We start from the raw sequence: 15120 nt of genomic DNA, 5'->3' as shown, positions 1-15120 counted from the left end.
CCACCAGAGCCGCCATTGCCGGTGGAGAGGCTGCTGAGCTCGTGCCACAGCGCCCCCTGCAGCCGGGGGGCGATCATCGCCCCTGCTCTGCCTGGCAGGGAGCCACCAGCGCCCCTGCTGGCTGTGCCGGGAACTGCACCAATGGGGAGGTTGCTTGACAGCTGAGAGAGGGGCTGCTACTGGGATTCTGGTTTTAATATTGTTGCTGCTGGTTTTGTTTGTTCGTCTTGTTATGTATTTATCTATTAGTAAAGAATTGTTATTCCTTTTCCTATATCTTTGCCTGAAAGCCTAATAATCTCAAAGTTATAATAATTTGGAAGAAAGTAAGGCATGAACCTATCGCAGGAAGGTTCATGCCTTATTTGGCACATACTTGTCTTTTGAGCCAAGACAGGAACCCAGGAGACTATTGTGACTAATGGAATTTCATGGAACCAAGGGTCAATTGTGACACAGTCAGGCCTCATGGAAGCCAGGAGAACACTGTGATACAACGGCAGGTCATGGAACCAAGTGTCAATTGTGAACATGGCATGGTATCATGGAACCCAGGTGCCACTGAGACGATGCCATGGCTCATGAAAGTGTGGCACCACTGTGACACAGCAAGGCCTCATGGAATCTGGAAGAACATTGTGGGGAAATGGAATGTCATTGAACCAGCTGTTCACCACAGTGGGGCCTTATGGAACACATGAGACCAGTGTGATACAATGGAATGTTGTCAGGGTTTGATGCTGGCGCAATGCCAGTGACCCCATAAAAATATATGCTCTCTGGTGTCTGCTCTGAGATGTGACCAGGAATAGAGCAAAGCAGGCTCCAACTTAGGAATGAAGGAGAAAAAAACTTTATTAGCCTACAACTATGTATAGAAAGAAACATACACAGAACTCAGAATGAAAACCTTCCAAAAACATTCCTCCTTCCCCCACCAAATTTCCAATACATTCATCCCTCAGATCACCAACTCTCAGTCCATCACCACCCTTCAGATAATCAATTCTCAGTTCAACAAGGAGAGAGGAGTCCTTCTTGTACCATAGGCTTCCCCTGAAAACACAGTTGAGACCTCGTGTGTTTCCATGTCACACGTGGCACTGCCCGGAGAACATTTGCCATCGTGACATCTTCCTTCCATGCCCAGTGCTCTCACCACTGCACACGGACCAGAGGTGCTTCTAGGGTTCCCCTTTTGAGGATGCTTTGCCCAGTTCCAAAAAAAGCATAATATCTCACTTTTAGGACACCTGTCCCCCCCCAAATTCACCCCCTGGGGCCAAGGGGTCTCGAGAACAGAGATCTTCTTCTTCACTGAAGATCAAGGGCACTACCACCCTTCTCACCCGTTGTCTCTGTTCACACACTCCTTCACATAACATCACTGCACTCTCTTGGCTACAAGTCATTGCCTCCCCCCTGCATGCAGTGTCTGTCACAGGAAAAATGGTTCTGTCCATGGCTATACAAGAAAAGTCCAGCCAAAGGCCACTCCATCACCTCCGCTCACCCAAGATTCTTCTCAACTTATCTCGTGGCCCATTTCTTCTTATCTCATCTCTATCTCTCTTCTCATTCAACTCCAGGAGGATCAGCATTTGTAAGGCTTCCATCATCCAAGAAAAGGGTTAAAAATCTCAGGCTCTGCCTGTCCAAAACTCCCATGGCTGGCCCTGCCAGGCACCTTCTCGCCAAACCCTTCCCCCCTTTTCCTCCTCGGCTGGCCATGCTATCAAATTTCAAGGTGGCACAGGCACAGACACCAGCTCTCTCTTTCTCTCTCTCCTGGGCAGGGGGGTGGCTGCCCGATGCCCCTCCAATGCTCCTCCACCCTTCCATCCTGCAGGGGCCTTCACCTCCCTTCTCTGTCCAAGGCTGGCTCACCTCACCCAGCCACATGGCTTCCCCTCCCGCACCCAGCGCACAGTTGGGCAGGGGAGCTCTGACCTCCTTCACGCGCCAGAACCAAGAGAAAGTTTTTCTGGGAGTTCTCTGCTTTTAACCCCTCTGTGTTCTCAGAGGCATATCCATGTCCTCAGTGGCCACACCAGGTGCCAATATTCAAATCTGAGCACCTATTGGTTTCACCACAGCATCCCAAAAACTCACTTCCTCTCAAACCAGGACAAATGTCATGGAACAAACTGTCAGTTTAACACAACAGGGCCTTATGGAACCCAAATGCCACTGGGAAATTGCCACTGCTCATGGAACCAAGTGTCCTTTATGACACAGCTGGGCCTAATGGAACACAGGAGACCATTGTGATGCAATGGAATCTCAAGACACCAAGGCTTCATTGTGACACAGCATGGGCTCTCGGCACCAGGAGACCACTGTGAAGCAATGGAATGTCATGGAACCAAGTGTCGATTTTGGCCCTTTGCAGCCTCATGGAGCCAAGAGCCAGTGGGACATTGCCAGGGTTTTTCTAACCTACTGTCCATAGTGACAAAGCTTTGATTCATGGAACACAGAAGACCATTGCAATGCAAAGGACTCTCATGAGACAAAATGTCAGTTTAACACAGTGGGGCCTCAGGGAACCCCATGTGCCACTGGGACGTCGCCACTGCTTGTGGAACTCAGTGTCCGTTATGACACACCCAGGCCTAATGGAACACAGGAGACCATTGTGTCAGAATGGAATCTCATGGAACCAAGGGTGAATTCTGGAAAAAAGGGGCCTTATTGAACCCATGGACTGCTTCAACATTTCCAGATCCAGTGGAAAGAATACTTCATTGTGGCACAGCAAGGCCTCATGGAACCTAGGAGACTAACTGTGTTGCAATGGAACATCATGGAACCAATGGTTAGTTGTGACCCAGGAGGCCTCATAGATCCCAGGAGACTATTGTGGGGCCATGGAATCCCATGGAATGAATAGACAATTGTGAAATGGCAGGGCTTTGTGGAACCCAGCTGCCACTGGGACATTGCCAGGCCTTGTCCTATCAAGATGGCATCATTACACAGCAAGGCCTCCGGGATCCTGTGAGACCATTGTAGGGCAATGGAATCTCATGGAACCAAGGCTCCTGTGTGACAAAACACAGCCTCGTGGGACTCAGGAGCCACTGGGATGTATGCATGGTTCATGGAAGCAAGTGTCCATTGTGAAAAATTTCAGCCTCGTGAAACCCCAGAGGCTACTGTGATGAAATGGAATCTCGGTGAACCAAATGTCAAATGTAAACACAGTGGGGCCTGATGGAAGCCAGGTGCCACTTTGATATTGCTGGAGTATATGGAACTCAGTATCCATTGTTACAGAGCGCAGCTCCGTGGAACTTAGTAGAGCATTGGGACAACATAAAATCTTATGGATACTTTGACAAGGTGAGGCCTCATAGGACACAGCTGCCACTAGGACATTGTCAGAGCTTCTGGAACCCAGTATCCATTATGACATGGGACAGCTCATGGAAACCTGAAGACCACTGTGATGCAAGTCCCATGGAATGAAGTGTCAGTTGAGAACCCAGCAGAATCTCATAAAATCCAGGAGATCATTGTGACCCAATCCAATCTCATGGAACCAAGTGTGAAGTTACACTGCAGAGCCTCATGGAACCCAGAGGCCACTGGTACATTGCCAAAGTCCATGCAAAGAGGGATTGTGACAAAAATGGGGTCTCATGAATCCCAGGACACTATTGTAACACTATGGAATCTCATGGAACCAAGTGTCCACTGTTTCACAGTGTGGCCTCATAGAGCACTGGAGACCATTAGATGAAATGGAATCTCATGGAACCAAGTCTCAATTGCATCAAAGAGGGGCTGCATGGAACCCAGGACACCATTGTAACAATGTGGAATCTCACGGAACTCAGTGTTCACTCTTTGATGGCAAAGGCTCATAGAATGCTGGAGACCATTGTGATCCAATGGAAACACATGGAATCAACTGTCCGCTTTTTTCCAACAGGGCCACATGGAACACTGGAGACAGTTGTGACACAATGGAGTTCCATGGAACCAAGACTCTATTGTGATGCAGTGGGGCCTCATAGGAGAGGAGACCATTTTGACGCAATGGTATCTCAGCAAACTAAGTGTCAATTGTGAAAAGAGCACAGCCTCATGGACCCCAGGAAACATTGTGATGCAATAGAATCTCATGGAACAAAGTTTTAATTTGAAACTGTAGGACCTCATAGAACTCAGAAGAACATTGTGACACAATGGAATCTCATGTAACCAAGGCTCCATTGTGACACAGCAGGACCTTCATGAACCCGGGGCCCACTGAAACATTGCCATGGCTTGTGGAACCAAGTGCCAATCCACTGTGGCACAGCAATGCACCATGGCACCCAGGTGACCATTGTGACAGAACGAAATCTCATGGAACAAAGTTTCAATTCTGACACAGTGAGTCCTCCTTGGACACACTAGACCATTTAGTCACAACTGGAAGTCATGGAACAAAGTTTCAGTTGTGACATGGGGGGGCCTCATGAAATCCAGGGCACCATTGTGACATAATGGAATTTCATGGAACCAAGTTTCATTTTTGAATACAATAGGGACTTGTGGGACCCACGTGCCAATGGGACATTGCAAGGGCTCTTTCTACCCTGTGTCCATTGTGACACAGCAGGGCCTAATAGAACCCAGGAGACCCTTGTGACACAATGAAATCTCAAGGAATCAAGGCTCCATTGAAGCACAGAAGGAACTCACAAAATCTAAAACACCATTGTGACTCCATGCAAAGTCATGGAAACATGGCTCCATTGTGACAAACAGGGACCTCATGGAACACAAGGATCAATGCAACATTGCCAAGTCTAGTGGAAACAAAGCTCCATTGTGGCACAGCAAGGACTGATGGGACTTGGGAGTCCACTGTGTGACAATGGAATCTCATGGAAACAACGGTCAATTGTGACACAGGAGGTCTCATGGAACCCAGGTGCCACTGGGACATTGCCAGCTCATTTGGAACCCAGTGGCCATAGTGAAACAGTGCAGCTCACGGAAACCTGGAGATCATTGTCATGCAATGATATCTCATGGAAACAAATGTCCGTTGAGACACAGCAAGGCCTCTTGGAACCCAGGTGCCATTGGGACCTTGAAACAACTTCTGGAAACAAGGGGTCGTTGTGATACAGCAGAACTTCATCCAACCCAGGACACCATTGGGATGCAATGGACTCAAGTATCTACTGTGACAAAAGCAGGGCCTCATAGAACCTCAGAGACTATAAGATGCAATGTAATCTCATGGAACCAAAGCTCCCTTTAGAAGAAACGGGGCCTCATGGAACACAGGCACTGGGACATTACCAAGGTTTGTGGAACACAGTTTCTATTGTGACACAGCGCAGCTCATGGAACTCGCCGGACACTTGTGAGAACATGGAATCTCATGAAGCCAAGGCTTTACTTTGACAAAGTGGGGCCTTGTAAGACACAGGTGCCACTGGGACATTGCCAGCTCTTGTCGAATCCAGTATCCATTATGACACAGCCCAGTGTCATGGAACCAGGAGACTGGGGAGTGCTCCTGCCCCAGGAGGTGGGGATTCTACCCAGACAGACAGCATTGGGTGAGGTGCATGACTTAAAGAAGATTCCACCCCTCCACCCTGTGGGACGTGTCCCCAAAAGCCCGGGAAAAGGCACCCCACCCCATTTTGTCAGATAAGGAATGTTCTTCTTTTCCTGCACCCTCATTGGTTTAAATGCTACTCCAGCATTCCCACCTTAGTTCTTCCCATTAGTCCTCCTTGGTCTACCCCTTTGCAGTCTCCTGTTCCTCTCGCTATTGAACCCCAACCCTAAACTCCATCCCTACCCTGGCATATAAAACCCATGACTCTACCCTCCATCTTGCCTTGGCCCCTGACTCAATTAAGGATCCTGGGTGTTGCTGAACCAAGACCCATTCTGTTGTTGTCTTTTCCTGTTTGGTCATTAGCAGCTACCTGAAGTCCAAGACTGCAGGGCCCAGGGGAGTTGTTGGCCCCCTTGCTGTGGCAGAATGCAGCAGGAGACCATTGTGTCAGAATGGACTCTCATGGAACCAAGGCTCTATCGTGACATAGTGGGGCCTCTTTGAATTCAGGAGACCATTGTGACACAAAGATATCTCATGGAACTAAGTGTAACGTGTCAACACAGCAGGGTGTTACAGTCCCATTTTTAAAGTTATTAGAAATGCCTCTGCCTGAATTAAGGTGCAAACAAGACCATATGCCAAAGTCAACAGTATGGAGTTTGTTTAATAGTAAATATGAGAGAGAGAGGGAAGAGAAAGAAATAGGAAAAGGTAGGGAGAAGAGAAAGAGAGTGGCAGAGACAGATTAAAATATCATCACTTCATAGATCCCAGTAGCATCTGGATGATACTCTGCAGCTGGTCTTTTTGGTGGTGAGCAAAAAGCACAGAATCCAATGGACTAAAATATGCTCAGGCCAGTCAGAAATGCCCAGGTACAACTGCCCCTGGGGAGGGGCAGTCGGACACTGTCTCTTGCAGCAGACTTTGGGTCTGTTCCATCACTTTGCATCATATGCAGTCCTGTGGTGCAAGGCCTCAGGAACAAGTTTTGGGGGCACTTTGAGGAGTCTTTGATGGATTATGACACTCACTCAGCTGCCTCTCACATGAATATCCCGTGGTTATGGCCTTTTCAGTGTTGGAGGTTTCACAGCTGGGCCAGTTTGTGTAAGGGAGGATGGGTGTTCAGTGCCTCTGACCAGAGGTAACACCTCTGGGATCTGAAACGTCTTCCTTCCCCCTCGCTGAGGTGGGGGAGGGGGAAGTATGTGTAAATCTGTCCTCTGTGGCCTGTGGTCTCCTCCACCCCACACCCAGCCAGAGATGATTTTGTGCTGTGTTTGGTTTTCTTGTGGATGCATTCCTTTCACTCAGTCTTGATTACTTCTCCCTAGAACCTGAGATGATTGAACAATAGTGTCCCCTTTTTCTTATCTAGGTGGCTTAACTCACAATCCAATGTTCCAATCAGGTATCTTCAAGGAGGCTTCTGTAGTTGTAGCAACTTTACACAGTTTTGCTATAACGGGCAAAACTCCTTCATAACAATGTTTAAGGCATGAACCATTTCAGTCATGTTTGTGATCCCCCTAGCTGCCCCACTTCACTGGCCCCTTCCTTTCCTGAAAACTCTGCATCCTCCTTGTCACCGTTGAGTCAGGAATGGGAATGAGGCAACACATAGACTCTAGGTCTTCTCAGAAGGCTAAACCGAGTTTATTAGAAACCCATTCTTTTATACACTGTTCCAATGCAGGTGGACCTGATTGGTCATTTAATCAACACCCCATCATACCATTGGCTAATTAAGAAGACACCCTCTGGTAAACATCTTATGAAAAAACAACTGTTCAAAACACCAGCAGCAAGATTGTTTTAATTCTTTTTCTCAGCCTTCTCAAAACTCCCCAGAACAATTCCTGAGAAAGTTTATCTGGCTTCTCTCTTTCTGACTAAACTGTTGCATCCACCCCTCCCTGGCTCTGCCTCTGCCTGTCCACACAAAGCCTTGGGCTACTCCACACTGCTTCTGGGGGATGTGTTGCACCACAGCCCTGCCCTGGGAGAGAAATTCCTTTCTTCTGGTGTGCATTCTGGGCCTTCCCAACTGCCCTTGGTGCCAATAGTTGTTTTTCAGGTTTATTTCCACTATGAAGAAAAGATTTACTATCTTTGAAACCTCCCTTCAATCCCTCTCAGGCTACTCAGGCTACTCAGCTAAGGGTCTATGTACAAAATCATGAATGGGACAGGACTGCTGTGGAACGTGTCTCGAGCTGTTTATTTTCCAGCATCAGTCTCATTACATGGTTATGACGATGGGAAGATGCCAGCAGCTCATGATCTCGGCAGTGAAGAACTCAATGTTACAACTCACAAGTTTTTTGACCAATCACACAAAGCAAAAGCATATTGACAGTAGTTCTATCCAACCACTATGGACACACATGCCTTTTGTTAAATCAATGCTTGCTTATTTAGAATACAATACCTGCTTATGCATTAAAATACAATGCACAAAACTCCATTATTAAGCTTAGAACTTCCTAATGTCCTGCTAGATATACGTTTCTGTAGCTTAGGGAGTTATTCTAGACAAGTGTTAATACACAGACTATTGTTCTATTTGTTCTTACTTTCTACATCTCATATAACTTTTCTGCTGACAAATCTTATGGCTACTGTTTAGCTCTAATTGCAGTACTTCTGTCTCTGAGGCCTGCCTTTTGCAGCTTTCCCAAAACCCTCTGATTTTAAGGATTTCCACATGAAACCTCCCTTCAATCCCTCTCAGGCTACTCCTGTTCTGTCCTCAGTCTCCACCCAACTAAGCCCATAGCCATCAGCCTCTATCTGCTGTTTATGTGAATAGCCCTCCCAGCCCAGTCTTGGGAGATTTTGGAGTCCTTTCAAAGGTCTGCGAAAATGGAAATATAGTGGTAAAAGTTATTTTTTCCCAAATCTTGCAGTGACAGAACAAGGGTCAGTACCTTTAAACTGGTTGGGGGGGATTTGTTTAAGGAGGAAATATTTTACTACAAGAGTAACACAAAACTGCATTTTTTTTCCCAGATGTTATGTTTGCCCAGCTATCCCATCATTAAAAAAACCCAAACAATTTTTAAGGTAGCAGCAATTTTAATTGAATAGTTTAGAAAATATATATTGACAATATAATTTGATTAAAAATAAGGGAAAATTTGGTTCCAATAATAGCGCATAAGCAAAAGATAACCGCGGGATACGGAGTGCAGGGCTCTTGGACCCTTGCCACCTTGTCTACAAGCTTCCCAAGTGAAGATTCCCCTCTTATATGCCATGTGTCAATGCCATCTCCTCCCATTTTCGATTCACCACACTTCTACCTCCGCCCTCATCACCACCTTTACCGCGCATGCTCCACCACTCGTTTTGGTGGTCGCACCACTCTTTGGGGATCGTCACTGATGAAGGCCTCTCCTCTTCCTCTATGTCTTTTAATTCCTTTTGGGTTACACATGCACACCAAGCTAGTATAATGTAAGCCAAAACTAACATATTACTACATCTAAGCATCAAAGCAATAAATCTCTTATAGCTGGCATTTTCCTGAGACCCAACCAGATTTTCCCTTCTTTCTGTTAATTTTTAGTAACTGTTATCTCTTGTTTTTTCCTGTCCTTGAACATCTACAGGGAGGGGGGGGGGGTGGAGCCCCTCCTTTCCCTTTCTTTTTTGGCATTGCAACTCTTAACTGTTTTATTATTTCCAAATATTAATTACTGTATCAATATTGATTACTGTTTCAATTTTATCAGCACGAATCATACCTATTTACCACACAGAGAAGTAGATGCACCATCCCACAATTTTTCAAGGTCAGGAGGTTTGTGCCACTGTAAGAGTTGGTCCGAAGTTTCCCCCATTTGCCTCACAATCGTCGCAAGGACAGAGAGGAAGACCCTGAAGACCCTGACTGGAGTTCTGGCCTGGTTGAGGTGGATGCTCGCCAAGTGATTGTTTGCAGCTGTGCTTGCTGTGTCACCACGGTCTTACACCTGCTTCACGATCCCTGCTTATCACAATGGCCCATGAATTTCCCCACCTCTTGTCCAAATAAACTTTCTGAGATAACATTGGTGATCCCCCACAGGAGATCCCTCATCTGCCTCACGAACACCATGGAAGGATGGAGATTGAAGCCCCGTCCCAAGGACTAAGACTGAGACCCTAAAAATTCTAACACGGGGGCGCTGGCCTGACTGAAGCGGGATGTCTGCCAAGTGTTGCCTGCAGGTGTGTTCACTGGACCAAGACTGGTTTCCCACAGAAACCACTCCTGAAAACAATGGTTCCTGCTCACTGCTGAGAGGGGTTTGTCCTGTTCTGTACTTGTTCTCAACAAACTTATTCTCCATTGTCCTGTACCTGTTCCCCTCCCAGGAGAGGACTATAAAGACCCCTGAGTTAACCAAGACTTGGAGATTCTCCCTGACGTGACAAGACGGATCTATTGGCTGGACCAGGAAGATTTCGCCTCTCCGTTGGTAGCTATATTCCCCTGTCATGGTCCACTCTACGAGCGGGGAGTTGTGATGGTTCATTAACTGATCTCAGAGTGCAAAAAACCAACATGGAAAGGGGATTGCAGTATCAATCAAAACAAATGCACCTTTATTGAATGACCACAGCAAATGTGTTAAAGGAATTAGGGAAAGGAAAATAATAAAAGACGGGGGGAGCATAAGAAAGAGAGAATATAGCTACCAAATGTAGAGATGCAGTCCTCGTAGTCCAGACAATGGAGTTCGCCTAACCAGGTTGGAGTGATCTCAGAGTCCTGATTATCTCAGGGTTCTATTATAGTCCATTGCTGAGGGAGGCGGAGAAACAGATCTTGAAGTAAGTCCATTGAAATCACTGAGGAGGAAAAAGAATTGAAGACGGGTAAGACAGTCCATGTTCTCAGCAGGATAAGTCAATATCAGCAGTGAGTGGGACCCACTGTTTCAGGACTGCTTTCTATGGGAAACCAGTCTAGGTCCAGTGAACACATCTGTAGGCAACACTTAGCAGGCATCCTGCTTCAGTCAGGCCAGCACCCCTGCATCAGAATTACAGGTGTCTCAGTCTCAGTTCTTGGGAGGGGGCTTCAATCTCCGTCTGTCATGGTGGTAGTGGAGCAGATGAAGGATTTTCCTTCATGTGGGAGGAATAAAGGGAGGGGGAGGGGGAGGAGGGGGCTACCAAAGTTGCCCCAGCAAGTTCATCTGGCCAAGAGGTGGGAGAATTCCTGGCCTATTGTCGCAAAGCAGGTGCAAGTGTATAGGGCGTGTCACCCTCTGTCAGGCCTTGCTAGAAGCAGTCACTGCAGACACAACTGTGAACAATCACTTGGCAGACCAGAATTCTGCTCAGGGGCCTCAGGGTCCTGATGCCTGTCCTTGGGATGGTTGTGAGGGAAATAAGGGGAACTTCAGACAGTCTTTCACATTCTCCCCTCCTTTTTCTCTCTCTCTCTATCCTTTATCTCCTTTCTAATACTTCTATCACATATGCTGTGGGCACTCAATAAAAAGTGCATTTGTTTTAATTAATACTGAAATTCCCCCCCATGTTGTTTTTGCACTCTGAGATTGGTAAAACGAACCATCACAACTCCCACTTGTACTAGTGGATCATGACAGCCACCCCCTCCCAGAGGCTGGAACTTCTATTGTGTGAGTTCTCTGATGTGCTGAGTGACTTCACAACGCTTCTGGCCAGAATGTCTGCTGAGGGGAGCCAGGCTGCTGCAGGGGCAGTGACCTCACAGCCATCACCACTGCAGCCCTGTTCCCTGGGTCTGGCTCTCCCGTCTCTGTTTTCCCCCTCCCGTGCCCCAGAAGCTGACAGAGCCAGGGTGACACAGGTGACCTTTAGGCTTTTCAGGGCTCAGGCTCAACAGCTGTGATAGACTCAATGCTGAGGTCACACTCTGAGGGCTGAGGCAGAGCCCAGCCAGAAATGATCCCTGAAGCAGCAGCTCTTCAGTGGTTGCCACCAGGCCAGGTTGCCAAGGGAGGTTTCTGGCCATGGCCTGCAAGCAGCTGCTACTGCCAAGGTGCCTTTGGTGCCTCAGGCTCTCCCTGGCACAGCTCCCAGCATGGCACTCTGCCCTTGTGCCCAAGGCCTTCCCTGCGTTGGGGCTGGCCTGGCGCTTTTCCTGCAGCGGGACCTGCCCTGTTCATGGCACAGGAAAGGCAGTTCTGCTGGAGCAGGAGGCTCCTGCCACAGGAGTTTAGAAACCCTAGGCATCATGGAGGGCTTAGGGTTAGGGTTAGGGTTAGCGATGTCCTTTCTGTGCTGCTGGAGGTCCTGCGAATTCCCCTCTTCAGGGTCCCCCACTTATGTGTGCCTGGGGTTTGGAGAGTCCTAGGGGTCTCTTCTCCCCCAGCTCTCTATTTCAGCGGACCAGTTCCCAAGGGTCCCCCCTCCCAATGCTTCCTCATCTATGGGTTCCCTCCATCCTCCAAGCTCTCATGGGTCCCCCTTCTTCAGCCCCATTCTACCTGGAATGGGCTCAAACAACTCCAGCAAGGCCCTGTTTGCAAAGCCCCCACATGGTAAATGAAGGAGAGGGATCACACTTCTCCTGGGGTGAATAATGCTGAAACTAGCCTGACTCCTCCATTCTGAAGTTCAACATCCTCAGAGGGAGGTGAAGCTGTGACAAAGCTGGTAAAATCCCTGGAGCAAGGAACAACCAAGTGACACCACTGAGAGCTTCTGCAGAGCTGCTGAGCTGGCACAGCCTGGGCATATCTGACTCACAGGGCAGCATTTTAGACTAGAAAAGCCCCACCCCAACTTTTAACAGCAGCGTTTTCTAACATTTCTCTTCTTTGGGGGGCTGTGGATATTCCTCCCGCAGTGGGGACATCTCTCAAGTTCACTGCTCCAGGATGAGCCAAAGGGATTTGCTCACCTTTGTTGTTCTGAGGGAGTGATATCAATCTGTACTTAATAACTGGTTTTGCTTTAATACAATTGCTTCAAAATTGCTTCCTCGAGAACTGTATTATAATAGCTGTTACAGCTCCTATGCTGTACAGTAAATAATTCTGATTAAGATCTTTCTGCCTAATCATAATTCTAATCAATCAAATCTATATTTATATAAATATATCTGGTTTGCCTTCCTTAGTCTCCTGTGGGACAAATTCTATAAAGCTTCAAGGTCACCTTTATAATCCTATACATATAAACACTTGACAAAGTCTGGGGCTGGGATTTGATCCAGCTGCTCCCAGGCTCCTGCCACAGGAGTTTAGAAATCCTAGGCATCTTGGAGGGCTTTGGGTCTGTTGGGCGTCCTTTCTGCACCTCATGACCCAACAAGAGCTTCTCTAATAAACATTGCCTGAAGCTCTCACTCTGCCTATGACAGGAACCCCTGTGAGTGCCTGTGACATCCTGGCTCGTTGGCAGCCAGGGAACTCCTGGGATGTCACCATGAAGCTCTTGTGAGAACCTATGACAGATCAGCACCCTTGCAGCCCAAGGTGCCTTGGGATGTCACCATGGAATGGCTGTGACTGCGTCTAACCACATGGCTCTTTACCATCTCCAGAAACCTCAGGAAGGTCTCCATGGAACCCCTCTCTATCTATGACATTCTGACTCGAACAGCCTGGAGACTCTTGGAGTGTCCCCATGGAACCTCTCTGAGGGCCTGTGACAAATCTAGTCCTTAGCAGGCAACCATCATCAGGTGCTGTTGCTATGGTTGGTCCCTTGGCAGCTCCATGGGGACCCAATGCTAGGGATGATTGCCATGAGGCCATTTCTGGTCTCGTTCCAAGGTCATGCAACCCCAGAACAACACAATTGGCAGAGTTGGGAGGAACCCATCAGGATCCTAGAGTCCAGCTGCTGGTTCTGCACAGGACACCCCAACAATCCCAGCCTGGGCCTGGCAGTGGCGTCCAAACGCTGCTGAAGCTAAGACAGTCTTGGAGCTGTGACCTGGGGAGCCTGGGCAGTGCCCAAGCAGCCTCTGGGGAAAAAAACTTTTCCTGAGATCCAACCTAAACCTGCCCAAACTCACCTTTAGCCATTCCCTCCACTCCTGTCCCTGGGCACCAGAGTGAAGAGGTTCCCACAGCCCCAGCCAGGAACCCACTCCCAAGGCTGTTGCCATGGCAACCAGGGTTGAAACCATGGATGTTCAGTTTCCACAAGACCAGGATTTAGGAATGGGATTCCCCAATTTCCTGCTCCTGCTAAAACTGCACTGCCATTCACTGCCCTCCCACCTCCCATGGAAAGCACAAAAGACAAAGATCCCAGGCTGGATAACAATTTACTGGGAACAGCAATGAGTTAATGAACAAACAGGAACAGCAACAATATTGATAACAGAAGGAATAAGACAAATTATTTTTAAAAAATGGGAAAACTACAGCACCGACCGGCTCTTCCTGACCACATATTTTCTCCCACCTGGAAAGGACACCCTTCTCCTCATGAGAGAGAGAGAGTCCCTTTCCCTGCCCCTGGCAATGACCTGAGGTGGGATCAAATATAATGATGTGGGCACGGCCAGGTCCTCATGTTCTACTGTTACACTTCACATCATTGCCAGGAGCAAGGAAAGGCACAGGTGTCTTCCCAAGGTGGATCACCAGGAATGTGGGTCATCAGGGCTCTTCCCAATGTGGGTTCTCCAGTGGGGGAGGAAGATGGAGCAGATAAAGCTTTCAAGAGCCGGGGCACTCACAGGGCTTCCCTTACCAGTGGCTTCATTGGTGCCTGGTCAAATGAGAGCTGCTGGAGAAGCTCTTCCCACACTCAGGACACTTGTAGGGCATCTCCTGGGTGTGGATGCACAGGTGTCTGACGAGGTTGCAGTTCAGCCTGAAGCCCTTCCCGCAGTCAGGGCAGCAGAAGGGTCTCTATGAATCCACTAGAGCAGGAGATTGGAGCTGGTCTGAAAACTCTTCCCGCACTTGGGACACTTGTAGGGCCTCTCCCCAGTGTGAATCCTCTGGTGGCGGAGGAAGTGGGAGCCATCTCTGAAGCTCTTCCTACATTCCAAGCACTTGTAAGACTTCTCCCCCAATTGATGCTGCTCATGGACAACCAGGTGAGAGCTCAAGCTGGATCTCCAGCCGCTTTCCAGACACAGACTGGGTCTTTCCTTCTTGGAGCACCCTGGGCTGGGTTTGGAGCCCCTCCTTGTGTGGGATCTCTGGGGCTTTTCTTTCCCATTAAATTCCTGTGCCATGGAGCCACTCAAAATGGTCCATGAGGTTCTGCTGGGGGGATTTGTGCTCCCTGGTCTGCATCCTCAGCTCAGTGCCTGGGGGAGGAAGGACAAGGAGAGGATGGGATTTGCCTCTGTGCCAGAGGGAAGGGGAAAGAGATCCCCCTGAGGACGGTGCTGGCAGCAGCGTTGTCCTGCAGCCCAAGGTGATGCTGGGCATACAGCAGGAGAGAGGGGCCTGGGTGTTCTGGGACATCTTTCTCACAGCCTTCCCCTACATCTGGCCAATGTTTGGGAATGGGAAATCCTACTTTGAAGGGAACAACAAGGTGTGAGAGGGTTTAATTGAGGATTACTCCTGCCCAAGTCCACC

This window comes from Agelaius phoeniceus, chromosome 27, assembly GCF_051311805.1.
Source record: "Agelaius phoeniceus isolate bAgePho1 chromosome 27, bAgePho1.hap1, whole genome shotgun sequence".
Taxonomy (NCBI): domain Eukaryota; kingdom Metazoa; phylum Chordata; class Aves; order Passeriformes; family Icteridae; genus Agelaius; species Agelaius phoeniceus.
The sequence above is the reverse complement of the archived record's forward strand: the minus strand, read 5'-3'. Positions refer to the sequence as shown.